A 16678-nucleotide genomic window follows, 5' to 3' on the forward strand; every position below is an offset into this window, starting at 1 on the left:
GATTTAGGGTACCTTTTAAATATTTATAATAGTAGTACATATGCAGAATGTGAAGTATTTGTCTCAGGTTTAATACATCACCACAAGATTCATTTAAGCAGTTTCCACCCATTACATCAGGTAAATCTCTCACATTTAATTTACTATCCAAGCACTTTTACACTACTCAAGCCAATCTTTTGCAACTTACAAATGATTTAATGAAAGAGAAGCAATGATATTATAAAATTTATGCTTCTTCACCTTCTCTCCCTACAGAGAAGGGCAAAACTTTTTTCACGTAAATCTATATTAGGTCCAAATCATTTCAAGTGATGCTACTCCACAAAGAACACAAGGATGGACACATATTTAATTAAAATATTCCTAAATAAACTTCAATACATGATGTCACTTTGTCCTTTGTAAATGAGAAATAAAATTTCTCAATCTTTTTTTAAATTAAGCCAATTCACTCTGGATTAGCTTAGTTTTAAAATAAATGCATACACATATATAATAAAATACTAACTACTATTACTGTCTACATATAACTTTCAGTGACCACATCTGGGTATTTTAATTTTCTTTCTGTAAGAAACAATTCAGGACCAGACATGAAATATATAATCTGTGTAACTAGGTAACAGGCAGTTAATGGTTCACATTCTTTGACAAGAATAAGCTATTGACCCCAATCAGAACCTTCCAATGTATCTCCAATGTTCTTGGCTACATTTCTATTTGAACTCAAACCTCAGGAAGAATATAATCTTCTGTTAAGATAACTTTTGTTTTCCTCAAACATTCTCTCTGTGCCTATCCCAAAAGAATGAATCAACGCTATATGTTCCTAAGTTCATTGATGATGAGGACAATATCTGAAGATTTCATACACATAATATTGGGATCTTTCCTTTCCTTGAATATCAGAATATGTTGGAGCCAATTTCTATAACCGCAACCTAGTATTTGTGTATCTTTAAATGAGCTACAATCCAGAACTGAAAATGAACTACATTAATGGCATCGCACTTAACAGCTTTCAATGAATAGGTTAGAGTCTAAGTTCAAACATACTGTTATTTTTCCTTCCATTTACTTCATACAATTAGAAAAAAATGTTCTTACCACTCTCACTGTGGACCCACGTGACCACAGTACATCCTACCCTTAAAGCAAGTACACATGTGTGTATTGTTTACCTTTCTTGTTTTCCGTATATTATGACAGCTTTGACTCCTTTCTGGCTGGGAAGAGACTGCCCCTCCAGGCGCCAGCCAATGCTTAGAAAAGGCAAAGGACTCAGCGCGCCTTTCACATGCAGACTGACCAATCCACAGCCTACCTCCTCCACCTGGCCCACACACCCAGGAGGCAATATTCCCCTGCCTGGTATCTACCAGGCAAACTAGGGACCACTCTTACAGTTCAGAGCTTGTATACCTATAACTTATTCAAAGCTATTATATTATACACCTATAGCTTCTTAGTAGTAGTAGCAGTAGCATTTACCTACAGCAAATGCAAACCAGCTAATCTTAAACTTGGTTACCTGTCCCGCCTTGCCTTTCGCACAGATACTCCAGAAACGGCTGCAGCCTGTTCTCTCTCCTAGCTCCTGCCCCTTTGGCCCCTGGACCAACGCTGGGGCTTTCTCATGTGGCCCTGAGTGTCATGCTGTGCCTCCAAGAACTCATGAGCACAATAAACTTTGTCTTCCCGAGCCTCTCCTGTGTCTCCTTTTCACATGCACCTGACTGACCACATAAAAGAACACAGAACTCTGCGTGTGTGTGCGCGCGTGTGTGTGCGCGCGTGTGTGTGCGTGCGTGTGTGTTTTCATTTTATTTTCCCTTGTTCAGGACGTCAATAAAAAATTATTACACCTTTAAAAAGAGGTACCTAAATAAACAAACCTACCAATTCTGTATGCAAAATGAAATCCTGGACTGGCAGTGGGGCTCAGATAACACTCAGAAAAGAACAATGTGTCTGAAACTGTAAGGAACAGGTCAAAAACACTCCATTTAAAATGTGAACACCTGCTACAGACTATGTTAATTCACAAGTCCATCTAGGAAATGTTTTTCTTCCTCCCTCACCTGTTCCCCCACCTATCTTGCATTCAACTCCATAAACAGCAGTTCTCCCCCATTATAAAACAGTTGACGGTTAAAACAATGAGCCAACCAAGAAAGGATAATATTCTATAACTGACATTTACTGCATTGGCCTTGGACTTCTAATCTTTACCAGACGAGCACACAAATCAATCCATCAGCTCATAAAGGTGTGCTTTTTTAACCTCTAAAACAGATGGGATTGGCCAGAAGTGTCTGGCATGTCAAACTGCTAATCACTGCTGCCCTTTGCACAAAATAACCCACTTAAGTTGAGGCATGGTTGCACTGTCACCGACATTAGTCTGTGGGAAACCCATTTAACTGTCACACACTCCTGCCACTCCTGCTCTCCCTTAATTAAGCCTAATGCCTTATGCTTTGACCTTTTGTTCTAGCCTATTAACCCTATCTAGTACAAGTTCAATTATGTTAAGCTAAAAACTTTGCTGTAAAATATTAAATGCCAAGCTCAAAAAATCATAAGGGACATCCTCCCAGCCCTAAGTTCTATTCACCCTGATACTCAATACATTCGAAAGTAAAACCTCACTTTCAAAGTAACACTGATACTGAAGCGAGGAGACGTTAAATGACTCACCCATTTCATAGCTTTTCCAAGGCAAAGCCTCACTAAAACCTATCTAATCCCTAGTTCCAATTCTTTAATCTCCATGGTGTTTCTGATTAATGGTTAAACCACCCGGAAGTGTGTTAAGGACACTAACATTTTCACAACAAATTATTATCCTTCAACATCCTCTAAAATATGCTATGCAAAGAGGTCTAAAACAAAATAAACTGTGACTTCAGTAGTTGAGAAGTAATGATTCTTTTCCCCTCCCACACATCGAAACTTCCTGTCCTATCCCCTCACTATTTTTCTTTTTTCCTCTTTAAAAGTAACAATGGTCACTGAGAACTACTAAACCCTGCAACACTCACAAGGTAGTATGTACAACCACTATTTTTCCCCCTGATACTTCACTGAAGTATTAATACAGCCAATGGCTTAAACTACAGAAAGCAATTACAACTTGCTACTTATCCTCACCGGACAAATTCACGCAGCATATCTTTTCAAATATGTCTTTTTTACACCTATATGCATATGAATTGCTGTTCACATCTACCAGAATTCCAAAAAACAGAACCAAAACACTTTCTATTTCACTGTAAAATAAAACAAAATGTAGTCCAAACTAACATGCTATCATTAACGATATTTTATTTTACCACAGTGATGTATACTGTTATTTTTCCTTTCATTAACTTCACACAATTAGAAAAAAATATTCTTACCGCCCTCGCTGTGACACATAAACAACTTAAAGATCAGTAACATACAACAAAATTTGAATTTCTGATTGGTGTGAAGAAATCCATATTCATTTTAGATTTTCAAAAGATTTAAAATCAGATTTTAATTTTACTTTTGCTGACTGCCCAAAGGTCCATTTTTACCTATTCTCAATCTTCACAAATATTGTCAGCTTTTGCCTTTAGCAACCCTAAACTTTACAGGTTTAAAGTAACATGCCATTAAATAGAACATACAATGATTTTGCAAAAGCAAGATCATTTAGAGTGCTGCCAAAACAATGAATAATCTCAACGAGATAATTTATTAAAGGAGGAAAAAAAGAGAAAAAGAGTTTAAAATTCAAAGTGAATGTGTTTATGTTATTAGAATGATGCCTGCAAAGGAAAGCATTCCTTGGCATTATCGGGAAGAATACCCATGGATGTGTAAAATGTAAAATAAACAGATTGATGTATGGTCAAAGCTAAGCAAACACTTGTATCGGGGCAACTACCAGCAACTTTAGTTTTATTCACCCTTTTCATTGCAAAGGATAATAGTGTTAATTTCAATCAGACGTTATGCCTTACTTACAACTTTTAGTTCATGAAACAGAAATTAAGTTTGGGTGTCTGCTGAGGAAACCAACGGTGGGAAATTCACACTCACAATTAATGTAGAGAAATTCACGCATTTCTATAACATACTGACTGACACTAATGAACAATGAAGGAAAAGTTGTTCAGGAACTCAGGATAAGTAAGCACTGGTGGAAAGCACGCCGTAGAAAACAGTGCATAAATAGCAAATGTGCTCATTTTTCTGCCTTTTTACTTCATACATTAGTCCACTAAGCTTGTTCCTTTTTGCTATGATTTACAAGCAGGTGAATACACAGACATGTAAGCCAAAAGAAATATAGTGTCAAACACTCATAAAGTTACCTTTGCTTTAAAAAAAAAAGAAAAAAAAAAAAAAAAAACTTTGCCTTCACAAAGCAAGAAACTGAAGTTATTTTAAGAGCATCTGTTAAAAATCAATGTTATAAATATATATCCACATAATTCATTTATTTTTATTAGCATTTTAAAATAAATTTCTTATCTAGAAATCTCTGAGCTGCATTTCAAAATAATTTTATTTTCTGTCTCTTACCAGCAGTTATTAATAAAGTTGAATATGATGGTGTTCTAACAGTCAGGAAATTCACCTTTAGTGAAGAGCAAATCCTAATTTTTAAAATACAAAAGGGCTTCATATACTGCTTAATCCTGTAACTTACCAAGTTCTGAATCATCAATTGTTCTTGACACCCTCTTAACTTTTAAGGTTACTGCACACCAAAATTAACTCTAGATGTGAAATGTTAAGATTTCCACCTTCCCAAGCCATCAAATCCAATGCAGTTAAGTGTGCCCAGCTGGGGGGTCCTTCTGACTACTGGAAGTGATGCTAAGGAAACTACCTAGAAGGCTCTAGAAATATTATTATTCATTTTCTTACAAAAAAAAAAATGTTGCCTCCAAAGATTTTGCTAAACATGTTTTCTAATATATTATAATTTGTGTATTACTGCAGAAATGTAGTATTACAAAACAAATTATTTCAAGTACCAATTAATCATAATGTCACTAACAGTCAGTTTCACTTTTTCCCTCATAATTAGTATGCCTGGAAAGAAGATAATAAATTTTAAGGAAAAAACTATCATTCCTTTAAAAAGTCCTAATTTAAATGGACTAAAGAAAAAACGTGGAAGAGCTTCCATTATTCATAAGTTATACATAATAATTAACAGCTGCTATGCATAAATACATAAAGGTCCTATTGCTGACCCAAGTGAGCCAAATTTTGCCAATGGTTGGGACTGGTACAGTTCAATTCAACAAATGCTTACAGACACCCTTCTGTGTGCCAGACACTTACAGGACCAACAGTACACTCATGAATAAGCTCCTATTCATGGAGTTCTACCAAGGAAAACAGCTATAACACAAGTTTAACTTTTACAATCAGGGTGTACACAAAACCGTGAAAGAAGATCTGATCTTGTTAGAGGCTTGGGGACAGAAGTAAGCCTACAAACTCCCTTGCCCACTGTCCCATGAGGGAGAATATTCCTTTCCAATTTGTTTCACCAAGGTCAGGAGCATGGCCGGTGTGTGGTCCATGAAAAGGTCTACATATAGATTTTTTCTCTCTTGCTCTCTTTTCTAAGGGTGTAGACCAATGTGCACTTGGTTCATGGCACATTATCACCACTGGTCCACACAGTGCCCCCTTATCTTATTTGTTACCTTTCTCAAGAGAATAGAGGAATGGGGTCCACAACCTTTGAAATACGTTTCCAGTTGAACCAACAGACCCAATCACCTCTGTTAATGGTATCAGAAGACATCAGTAAAAAGTAGAGATGGCCTGTGAGTGCTCTGGTCAACTAAAGGTCTCTGGCTTTGTTCATCTACAAATAAATAACAAGTCTCCCTATTTCTTTTTAAATAGAATTCCAAATGTATGTAACATGTAAAACAATGCCACTGTATTAACATGTACATAACTGTACTCTTTGTTTTTTTTTTAATTCTCAGCTTGGAAATTATATTTCAAGTAATAGAATATTCAACAAATCCTAAGACTTCTATGAAGACCATGAGAAGAAAATAAGGTACTAGAACAAAAGTGAGGCACCCAGCCATTTCTCATTCCACGTCTCAAGACCTTGTTCTTATTATTATAGATCCCTTCTTGGGGTTAGCTTGGATTTTACTGCAGGATCCATCACCAAAGGTTATTAACTATTTCTTACCACCTGGGACATGAACCCCTCTTTCTGAGACTGCTTTGACAAAAATAAACAAAAAAGTGTGAAATAAATCAAGATTTGACTGGTCATCCTAGGTCCACCCAACTGCTAGCTGAATGACTTTCAAAATGTCTTTAAATTCTTAAGGACTCAATTTCTTCCTCCATAAATGCAGAAAGTAAGTGTTTTGGACATTTTAACTTAATGGCAATAACAAAAACTACAGGAAGATAAGTAATCGTTTACCCCATTGTATCACATGGATCCCCTGGCAATTAAAAAAAAAAAGATGAATGAGATATTAAGAAATAAAAAGGAAAACAGAGTAAAGACGAAACAAAAATAGAGAAAGAAGGAAACCCAAGAGAAAAGAAAATGGCACATAAGCACTAAATGGTAGCATTTTATCATTATTTTATTTACAGTCTACACTAGCTGGGTGCTCTTCCATACACAAGATGCATCTAAACCCAACTTGTTTGATAAATGGGGGGAGGACAAGGTGCCTCTAAGATAGGTATGCTTAAATCCAGAGCAGCCATAGCTTTTATCAAATTCTCTTCCAACCTGAACAATCTAACGATTCTATGAAATCACTTCAATTTGTGATCACTTCAATTTGTGAAAGCCCAAGCAAAAGAAATTCAAAGTTATTTCAAAAAAAGAAAAGAAAATGTAACTTTGACTCAGGTCAGTCAAGTATTACCAGGATAGATAAAAGCAGATTTTTAGCAATAGTTAACAATTCATTGCCTTAGGGTTTGCCACAATAATAGCAAACATCCAGATATTGGAAAGGAATCAGATGGTAAATTAAAAAAAGACTGTTTTCAATCCTTATATTTGGCATCACATAGATTCACTGTATTTTAATTCTTTTTTTTTTTTTTTTTTTTTAAAGAAAAGCATGGATCAGTTAAGGAAACAATATAAGTTCATTCTGATCTTTAGGAAGACATTCTTCTCCCCATATTGTTGACTTTGACAATTCCTCTTTTTTCTTATTTGGCCAAAATACAATGTATTCTCTAAACAAAAGATAGATGCAAAATGTTTCCTTTGCAGCTTTTATACAAATCTCTTGCTTTTCCAACATGATTTGGCAACTCAAAATCTAAAGCACCATAGAAAATATTATGTTTACGAGTCTTATTATTCATCCTTGTGTCTCCAATATAGTTTCAATTTGACTATACCTTTCAGTGTATAGGGAACCACTCAGCTTGTATCTTTTAGGTTCAAAATTCCATAAATTTTAAATGAGGCAAGTAAAAGGAGGTGGAGAAGCTCATAACTCCATTTCTTATGGCTTTAACAATAAAAGCCCGTACCTGGTATGTACTTAAAAATGTACTATGTGCCACAAAGCTCCCCAACTCAACAATCTCCCTCCTGACCAGTCTACTCTCAAAATAAAGTCAGCTACTCCTCACCTCTCTACTTCCACTTCCTTCCATTTCACAAATGCATTGTCAATTTCCTCTGTATTTCAGAGACCAGTTTATCAGCACAGCATAGTCTTGAACAAAATTATTGTGAGTGAAGATAGGGTAATTAAAATAAAATAAAAAATCATGTTAAGAACTGTAATAGTCAAGAGTTGTAACTTTTCAACCAGGAAGAGCTACAGTTCTGAATTTGCTACAACTGCTCCTTGAAGTGGACAAACAATTAGCCTTGGGAACACTCAGATTAAGACCATGACAAGCTATTTTAATGAATTATATCAAGAAACATAGCTGCTTTCACTGCCTCAAATAACACTGCAGTGTAAGTACAACAGCTAGCATTGGAGTGAAAAGAGCCTGTGCGGCAGCCCTTGGTGACTACACTTCCCTCCAGTGCAATGCAGGCAGCAGGACATCAGCGCTTTGAGTACTAGCATAAACTGCTGCAGAATCATCGACTGGCAACAATGTGCCTTCCCAGAGAGCCTGGTCTTGCAGAATCCAGGCTATAAGGCTTGGAAATGCTGCATGAATTTTGTGGCTACCAGGTTGGGAGCAAGGTTTTTTTAACGGCTTCCTGAAAATCAGATGGCAACCGGTTTTCTCTTCAAACAATGGTATATTCTTAAAGAAAATCAAATTATCAATGAAATTAGCCATGTGCCCGCAGGCAAGTTAACTACTCTTGCATTTCTCAGACTAGGTTTCCTTATCTCTAAACTACAGAAAATGATACCTAGATGTCACAGGGGAATTGGAAGGATTAAAAGACAAAATGTGTGTAAAGCTACAAAACGGCTGCCCCAAAAAGTTCAATACTCTTCCTTTCCCTGCTCCCCCTCCCAATAAAACAGGAAAAGGCAAGAGGCAAGTAACTAAACAACTTCTTAGTATTCCAAGTTTCTACCCAATCGTCTCTTCTTCTTTTAAAACCACGGGCTTGAAATCTTTACTGTTCACTGTCAACAACAGCATATACTGCTGTATAGTCAGAATTTTAGAATTTAGAAATTAAATCTAACCCCTTATTCAACAGATGCTGCCGGGGAAAGAAAAGGGCTTTCCTTTTATCTGTATCATCTTGATTTAGTAGCAGAACTTAAAGTCGAAAAATAAACGTGGAAGAACAAAACAGGAATACTATTTTTTTATATGTTTTTCAAAAATCAAACCTGAGCCTACATGACCCATTGTGCAAACAGTCCCTTTAGGAGAAAAACTGCAACTGTGATTAATTTCTCTTGAGAATATTTCCTACTTCCCATTTGGAGAGTTTCACATGTTTCCAAACATATTTTCTTGATGTCCTCCATTTTATTGTGTGCTCTCTCCTTCCCTTAATTTGTTTCTTTTCCAATGTATAAATCTATTGCTCTATTATAGATTATTATAATATAAACTCATAAATTCAGGAATTAAAAAAAAAATCTTGAAAAGCATGCTTTTCAGAAACCATTACAATCTGTTAAACAGTGGCTCTCTCTCAACTTCTAGAAAGATCCCTCAAGAGAGAAGTTCCTTTTTCATTCCGAACTTCTAATTCTCAAATTTTGATTATGTCCTGCTACTTACCAAACACTCCATTATACTACTACTCTCATTTCAGTATTGTACATAAACAATTTCCCATCCTACTAATGAAATGCTTTATGAATGCAGTAACATATTTAACATGTGCACGTTATGAAGAGTATAGGCAAACTCAAACTATTAAAAACATGTAACTATTCGGAAAGCCATCTTAGTCACTGTATGTGACTACAGCTAAGCTTTTCTCTTAAGTATCTAAAGCAAACCACCAGACTTTTACCTAGTACCCTCATATAGCTAGATAAGAAAGTAAGAGTAAAATAATCAAAGCAGACTACTTCTAACAGCAGAAGCTCCAGACTCCTTAGTTTCTCTGTGGTGCTCAATCCTTTAGCAAATTACAGGCTTGAAAACAAGGAGTAGCTCTATCACTTAACAAGTGACTAAGAAATGACTTTGTTAATGAGAAGTCCAAGGGTGAGAGGCTCCTTTCCACCGAAGCTCTGAATAAACACCAACATCAGGTCAACCAGAGCTGTCTTGGTCCCAGGAGTAGCTTAAGCTGATGACTCAAATTCCCAGCAGGATTCTAGTTTAATATTTATTGAAACGCTGAGCTTAGTCACACGGTGACTTGGAATTTAAGGCACATGGGGTCTCTTCTTTCCGTCCTTAAAGATATTTTTGCTAAGTGACACAAAGTTAAAGAGGCAAGATGGGTTTTAATTTCAGAGTTTTTATTCCCTGAGGTGTAAAAAGTTAAACTTTTATTTTCTGGGGAGAGTGAACCATACTAGCTCTGAATTGCAAACACAACTATTAACCCTGTCAAATAATTCTATTATCAAGTTTTACAAAACTGTTTATTTTTATTTTTATTTTTTTTTTTCTACCCCAGCCCTATGTATTGAAAGTGGACAGAAGGAAGGGAGGGAAGGAGGGAAGGAGAGGGGGAGAATGGATGAATGGATGGATGTCACAATCACCTTTCTAGCCAAAGTTGCAACATATGCTGGAGTTCTTGAAATTATTTCAACCAAAAAAAGGATCATATGACTCATAATTTGTTTAGCAGGTAATTATTCACCCCATTATCTTCAAGAAAAATCTATCTTAAAATTGTGTATAGCTTTTTAAAAAATCTTAATACTAAGAGGATCCTTTTTTTCATAACTCCAAAGAGTGGTTTTTTCCCTCTATTTTCGAGTTGCCAGCCTTCTCAATTCTTTAAATCTGATTCACATTATACTACTTTTAGCGTTCTAGGCTAAATGTTTATCCCTAGCATGATTCAAAGTATTAATTTCAACAAAATCCTAATATAATGATAAAATGTATCACATTTATTTTTAACTCTTTCCTATTCTTCTAAGAACTTAAGGAAAACTATTTTATGTTTCGGGTGCATTTTGATAAGCTAAAATACCACAAATTTTGTAATGCTTCATTTGTAATATTTGCAAGATAGTGTAGGGATCAATTTGAATTTCAAGGTTCATGATATAGAGTATATACCAGAACTGTGAGAAAAGTTAGTATAAATTCCTACTCATCTCAGTTTGTATTATTGCAACAAATTAAAACTGCATTTCACAACTCGTAGTAAAACAAAAGGAAAGTTCTGATCTAAATAAACTCCAATCTTCAGAATCCTATACATTCAGTATCCATCAACCTGAACACTAAATTTCAAGAAAAAACAACAGATGGGCATCCATATGACAGTTTGCAAAGAAACCCTGATAAGACTTCAGGAATTTCTGTGGTCTCTATTTTCCCCCTACCATGAATCATAGGTAATGTGCTTAAATAAAGCATTCCTTCTGCAGCTATTTACATTGTTTATCTTTATCAAAGATCCTATAAAAGAATTATCCAGTTCACCACGCAAACTTTAGCACTCAGAACACTGTTTTCCCTGTTGATGAAGACCCTCGGAAAATTCCAGACGTTAAAAGATTAAAGAAAATGTGATCTAACATTAATTCATTTTCCTCCAAACAAAGTATAACTCCTGATTCCATGCTGGTACCCAGTTTTGATCCTCTCCTTTAGAGATATCTCAGAGGCATTCAAAACAAAGTGGGAACATGCACAAATGGGGAACTTGTCATTTTTCACCCTCAAACAACCACTATTTATATAATATTGCTGGCCTCATAAAAGGGAATAGAGAATCCATTACCATCAGCAATTCATGCCTCTGCTTCAGCATCAGATGCAAACAGGATACAGAAACTAGATCTCTCTCCTCCATTTACTTTTTGTTCATTCCAACCTCTCGACATAATCTTTAGTTCCATTCCAATGGCCTGTTTCATCATCTGACACTCCTGGTTTTTTACCTTCTCAAGTCTTAGCAACCATACTGGTGTTACATTTCTCTAATTGTTGTGTTATCTAAATATTACAGGAGGAGCTTGCTCATTCCCCCTCCCCCAAAAGTCCCTGAAAAAACTACAACTTAAGGAAATGCAACTTGAATCTTTTTAGTTCACAGATTCAGACTCATACATCCTGCGAGCCCCCTAGCATATGTTGCTGAAATTTTTCTTTTGACTTTGCAATAGTTGTCAAGATTATTTTAATGAAAATATTTCTCCCGTTGGAAGACATGGGTATACAGGACTTTGCTAGAACGACAAATGCTTTTTCCCAGTCTTCATCCGCGTAACAGTAAATCATTATTAAACAAACACACAAAATAAAACTCACTCTGAATGTTTATCAGTCACCTGAAGGGGCAGAAAAGCACAAGAGTGAAGAAACTTCACCCCAACCACAGCCAAGAAGGAAAGTTGCAACCAAGGCACTTTTCACAGAAGAAAATATCCAAAGATGTAGATGCTGTTTATTTTAGAAAAGGGGAAGAAGGCAAGGGAGGGAGGGAAAGGGTAGGGAAGAGACTAGAACTCCTCTTCTCTTACTAACCTACATTAAAAACTAATTGTATCAAGCAATCTCAATGCAAAACTGACCCTATCACAATTTAAAGTGAATAATGCTTTCCTTGACAAAAATTCGGTATTTTAAACTCATTCTGAGCAAAATTATCTTTTAACCTGATACACCAAACTATTAGTTTTTCCCAAACAACAGTTAGAACATGAGCTTTTAAGTTTCTTACACTCTCTATGTTTTAAAATTAAAAGCCAAATTCCTTTAACTTCATATATCCTAAGTCACTCTGATTTAAAATTACTTCTATGTCATTGTCTTCTAGCACTGGTCTGCAATAGAATCTGTGCAATTAACAATAATCACCTTCCCTCTGATCTTTCTAGAGTCAAGGATGGCATATCTCCTTATCTTATTTGTTCCATTAGATTGGCATATTTTGCCTCATCTGTCACCTTCTATCAAACTCTGCTTTCAGATATGCGTTAATTCATTTTTAGTTGTCCTCAATGTTCTAAAATAGTGATGTCTGACAGAATTAATACAGTGCTCTAGTTCTTTCTGTTCAACCGGTATTTAATTAAAGATCTTGGAGGCTATCTTTCTCTCAGGCTATACCACTTAAAGGAGGAACATTACTTCCTCCATGGACAATGTGATAAGCCACATGGCAACAAAGCTGCCTCCCTAACGTCTCTCATTTAATACACTGCTTTACCACATATAAACTACCAGCAAAACAGATTATCACTTTAATTCACATTGATTTTACTTTTCATATCCCTGAACCACAACTCTGCCATGGGCTGCGTTCTCTCAACTTCTGAATTTCCCAAATTTCTGTAGTTGTAATGCTCTCCTATCTTTTTGCTTTTGTTTCATCTGGACTTCAAAAAGTTCTAATGGCATCTGATTTGGAAGAGTTCTTGAATCTCTGAAAACAACGAAGAAGTCTTTAAGCAATCAGAACTGCCTTGGCGCACACACTGAAAACTCCGTTTCAAAATCTTTTGAATTAATATCTTTTGGAGAATAGCCCACTCAACTTGAGATGTCATAATTTTCCATTCTAAAGGTGGCATGGATAATTTAAATGGGCACTTGCTATTTATTACTTAAATAATTGTTCTCTTGTATGGCCTTTCGAAAGCTAGTACTTCTTAATCATCTTCGACTGTATCAGAACTATAACAGGCATGTCAATTTAAGCAAACTTCATGAGCAATAAACTAACAAACAGACTCTAGGTGGTGGTATAGGTTATTTTTTATCATGATGTTTTGCACTTACAACCGCAAGAGTCAGAAAAGCCTTTAGTCTCTTCACACATTTCTTTAGTGCAAAGTTAACAACATTTTAGGCTGTTAAAATTAGCAAAATCCAAGTTCTACAGAGTTTGCAAATGCATGTAAAACAGGCATTAAACCTGGTTTTCAACTAACTTCCCACAGGCATTAAACCTGCCTTTTTCACCTAACTCATTTGAATAAAATCAACAACGAACAGTCCTTTTTTTTTTTTTTTTTTTTTTTTTTTTTTGGATGTGTATTTTGCTCACACTCCTAGGGCACTTCCCAGGGTAAGTTTGGAAAGAGGTCTTTCTCCACTAGAGTATGACACAGACTAGAGCAACCAATCCTGTAACCTGCAGGGCAGTAGCTGTTCCACTAATTGATTCTCCTTCTTTGTCTCTAGGAACTATGCCCAGGCAGAAAAAAAGTTACTATAGGTGATGAAGCCAGCGCTCCCCTGAACCAAATAAACCCTATCGACATTACCAAACTGCTGGGCAAAAGCAGAGCAATTCACTCACTTCGAAGGTGAAAACATTTCAACATACACCAGGCGGCAACCGACACTTAGGGGCTAAGCAGATGAAACACCATTTGTTTAAAAAGTCTATTATCTCACTGTCTCTTCCACAAAGGTGGAAAACTGATGATTAAACGTTGAATAATGCCACCCACTTACTAAACCTATGATTCACTAATAAGCATTCAATGCAATTCATAACTTTAAAGAATGAATTACCGAAGCCCCTTGCTTCACAAATTTTCCCAAGAAACAGAAAGAGCATTCATCACCTATAATCCGACAACCATTTTTACTACGGACACCTACAGATGGCTTCTCTTCCTCTAACGACACAATTTCCTTCACAATCCCACATGTAATCATTTACAATACCAGAGACAAACTCCACCTCAGTTCCACCGGCCGAGTTTTTAAAAATCCTTGTGCCTAAGAACGTCTTCTTTCCCCAAAGTAAAATGTGCCATTAAAAAATATTTTTAAAAAGCAAAAGTGCTTATCATTCCGTACTTCTTTTACTACCTTCAGCCGCCAATTACTGACGTGATAAAAGGTAGAAACTCCTGGAATGCTTCAGAGATCAACATGTGTCACAGACTCCCAGCCTGTCCGCCTCTAAGACACAGTTGGTTCCTTTGTTCCTTCAGACTGAACACCAACTCCTGATTAAAATTGGGAAACTACTACTTTGGAAGGGATGTGAGGGTCTGCAGAATACGTCCACGGAAACCTTCATAAAACAATATGCAATAGTAGTAAGGTGGACACAGCAGAAGGGAGAAAGGGCAGCCTCCCGGACTTCCACGGGGCTCACCCTAAATGGGGGCCGGCCCCTGGCTCCTGGTAAAATGATGGCTGAGGCCTCGGGTCCGTGAGCCACGCCATCCGGGGGGGACGGCGAGTGCGGGCAGAGCGGGCCTGGGGTCCGTTGGGGGCCGGGCGAGCTGTCCGTTTTCTTATTCACTTTCCCAGCCGGGTATCCAGCAAGCACGGAGCAGGCAGGCACCCAGGCGAAAGGCGCCGCCCAGGATCCGGCTGGACAGCAGGATCGAGAGCGGCGCGGCGAGCGGTGCCCGAGGTTCGCGACCAAGAGGGCAGGCGAGCGAGGGGCAACCCCGACCCGGCCCCCCGAGCTCCAGTGTCCGACCCCGCGCAGGGGCCACGCGACGGCCGCCCCCTTGCCCAGAACTGGCACGGACGGGCGGGCCGACCCGGGGCCACTCCACAACTTGCCGGCCCGCCGGCCCGGCCCCCCGCGAGAACCCGGGGAGACTCGAACCAGGCAGCAGAGGCAGGATTTCCCCGGAAACGCGCCCTCCCCGCCGCCCCGTGCGCGCCCGCGGCCGGCCGCGCTGCCCCCGCCGCCCCGACGCCCCCGCGGCCCTGCCCGCCAAGCCAGCGCCGACGCGGGCCGCGCTCCGGGGCCGTTTCCGGCGGCGCCGGCGGCCGCTACTCTGGGCGCCCTGGCCGCGGCCGTCACTCACCCCAGGCCGCCGCGGCTCCCAGCCTCCGGCTCCGTCAGGCTCGGTCCGCGAAGGCGCCTGCCGCCCCGTCCTGGCCCGGCACCCCGGCGAGCTCTTCCCTCCGACCAGCGGCGCTCCCGGCGCAGCGGCGGACGCGAGGCCACGGGCGGACGGGCGCGCGCGGGTGGCGGGCGGGCGTGGGGCCGGATCGTCCCTGCGCCTCGCCGCCGCCTCCTCCGCCGCCGCCTCCCGAGTTCGGGGCTCTGCTGCAATGTCTGCGAGGCTGACTTTGAGCGCCTCGCTCGCCGCCCGCCCGCCCGCAGCCGCGCTCCTCCCTCCGCCGCCGAGTCCGCCGCGGCCCAGTCCCTCCCCTCGCCGCCCCACGCCATTCAGCTCTTCAGCCAAGTTTCTTAACCCTTTTCTCCCCCTCCCTCCCATTGTCAGCCGGTCAGGAGGAAGCCGTGCGGGTCCGGGCCGCTCGCGGGAGCTGCGGAGCCCCCTATGGTTCGTGGATTTCCTCCTCGCCTGCTCTCCGGGTGGCTCAGACGGGGCTGCAGGGCCGGGAGGCAGCGAAAGGACCGCGTCCCCAAGAGAGGGGCTGCTCGGCGCGCCCGGGCCGTCCTCCGGGCTCCCAGCTCTGTCCAGCCGCCCGCGACCGCTGCAGGCGCCTGGACAGCTCCTCCTGGGAACCCGGGGAAGCGCTCTCGGGACCCAGGCCGAATGCTCCCGTTTGGGCAGAGCCTGGGGACCGGGGCACCCCAGACGCCCCAGGGTCCCCGCCTGGGTGCTGGCGCCTTAAAAGTCTACCTCCTCCCCTTCACCCCACAACACGCGCTCCCTGGGCCCCCTTTCACCCCCCCACCCAATTTCTATCTCCTTGTAATCTGTGTGTCCTGCTTTAATCTTGGGGGGCGCGGGCGCGAACTCTGGGTCACTTTGACCCCACGCCCAGCACGTAGTAGGCACCCAGCCTCATGTGGAGCGACTCCGGGAGGAAAACTAGGAAGGAGACCTGAGGAGCGCCCCGCTCAGCTCCCTGGACAGACGTAGGACCCAGGAGCAGGGTTAATCCTCGGCTGCTTTGTCACTGCGAAGTCTCCAGCGGAGTCTGTCAGCCAATCTACATCATCCCCGGGAAGGATCTGACCCAACCAGACAAGGCAAAAGGAGCAGAGCTGCTACTTCTTCAGCAGCTCTCCTCGGTTCAGTCTCCGAATAAGAAATAACAATTACATCACGAGGCCGGGGCGGCAGCGCGGTGGAGCCTCTTGGTTTCCTGCAGCCTAATCTCGCTGAACCCGCCTCTAAATTGGGGGGGC

At 40.3% G+C, this 16678-nt stretch overlaps 1 protein-coding gene across 4 annotated transcripts in view; it reads right to left on the reverse strand.

Annotated features, from left to right (window-relative positions):
- The window catches only part of LOC105483458 (nuclear receptor interacting protein 1), a 104019-nt gene extending 87562 nt beyond the window's left edge, over positions 1-16457 (reverse strand). For 2 of the 4 annotated variants that reach the window (XM_011744366.3, XM_071095494.1), the window contains exon 1: positions 16372-16457. The gene's annotated coding sequence lies outside the window, so the exon portion shown is untranslated. Of the gene's footprint in view, positions 1-15380; positions 15532-16371 lie in introns of those variants that run through there. The other 2 variants (XM_011744364.3, XM_024793304.2) reach the window with 1 other exon arrangement.
- Between the last annotated feature and the right edge of the window lie 221 nt (positions 16458-16678).

The sequence above is a fragment of the Macaca nemestrina genome, chromosome 4 (assembly GCF_043159975.1).
Source record: "Macaca nemestrina isolate mMacNem1 chromosome 4, mMacNem.hap1, whole genome shotgun sequence".
In the NCBI taxonomy this organism is placed as follows: Eukaryota; Metazoa; Chordata; class Mammalia; order Primates; family Cercopithecidae; genus Macaca; species Macaca nemestrina.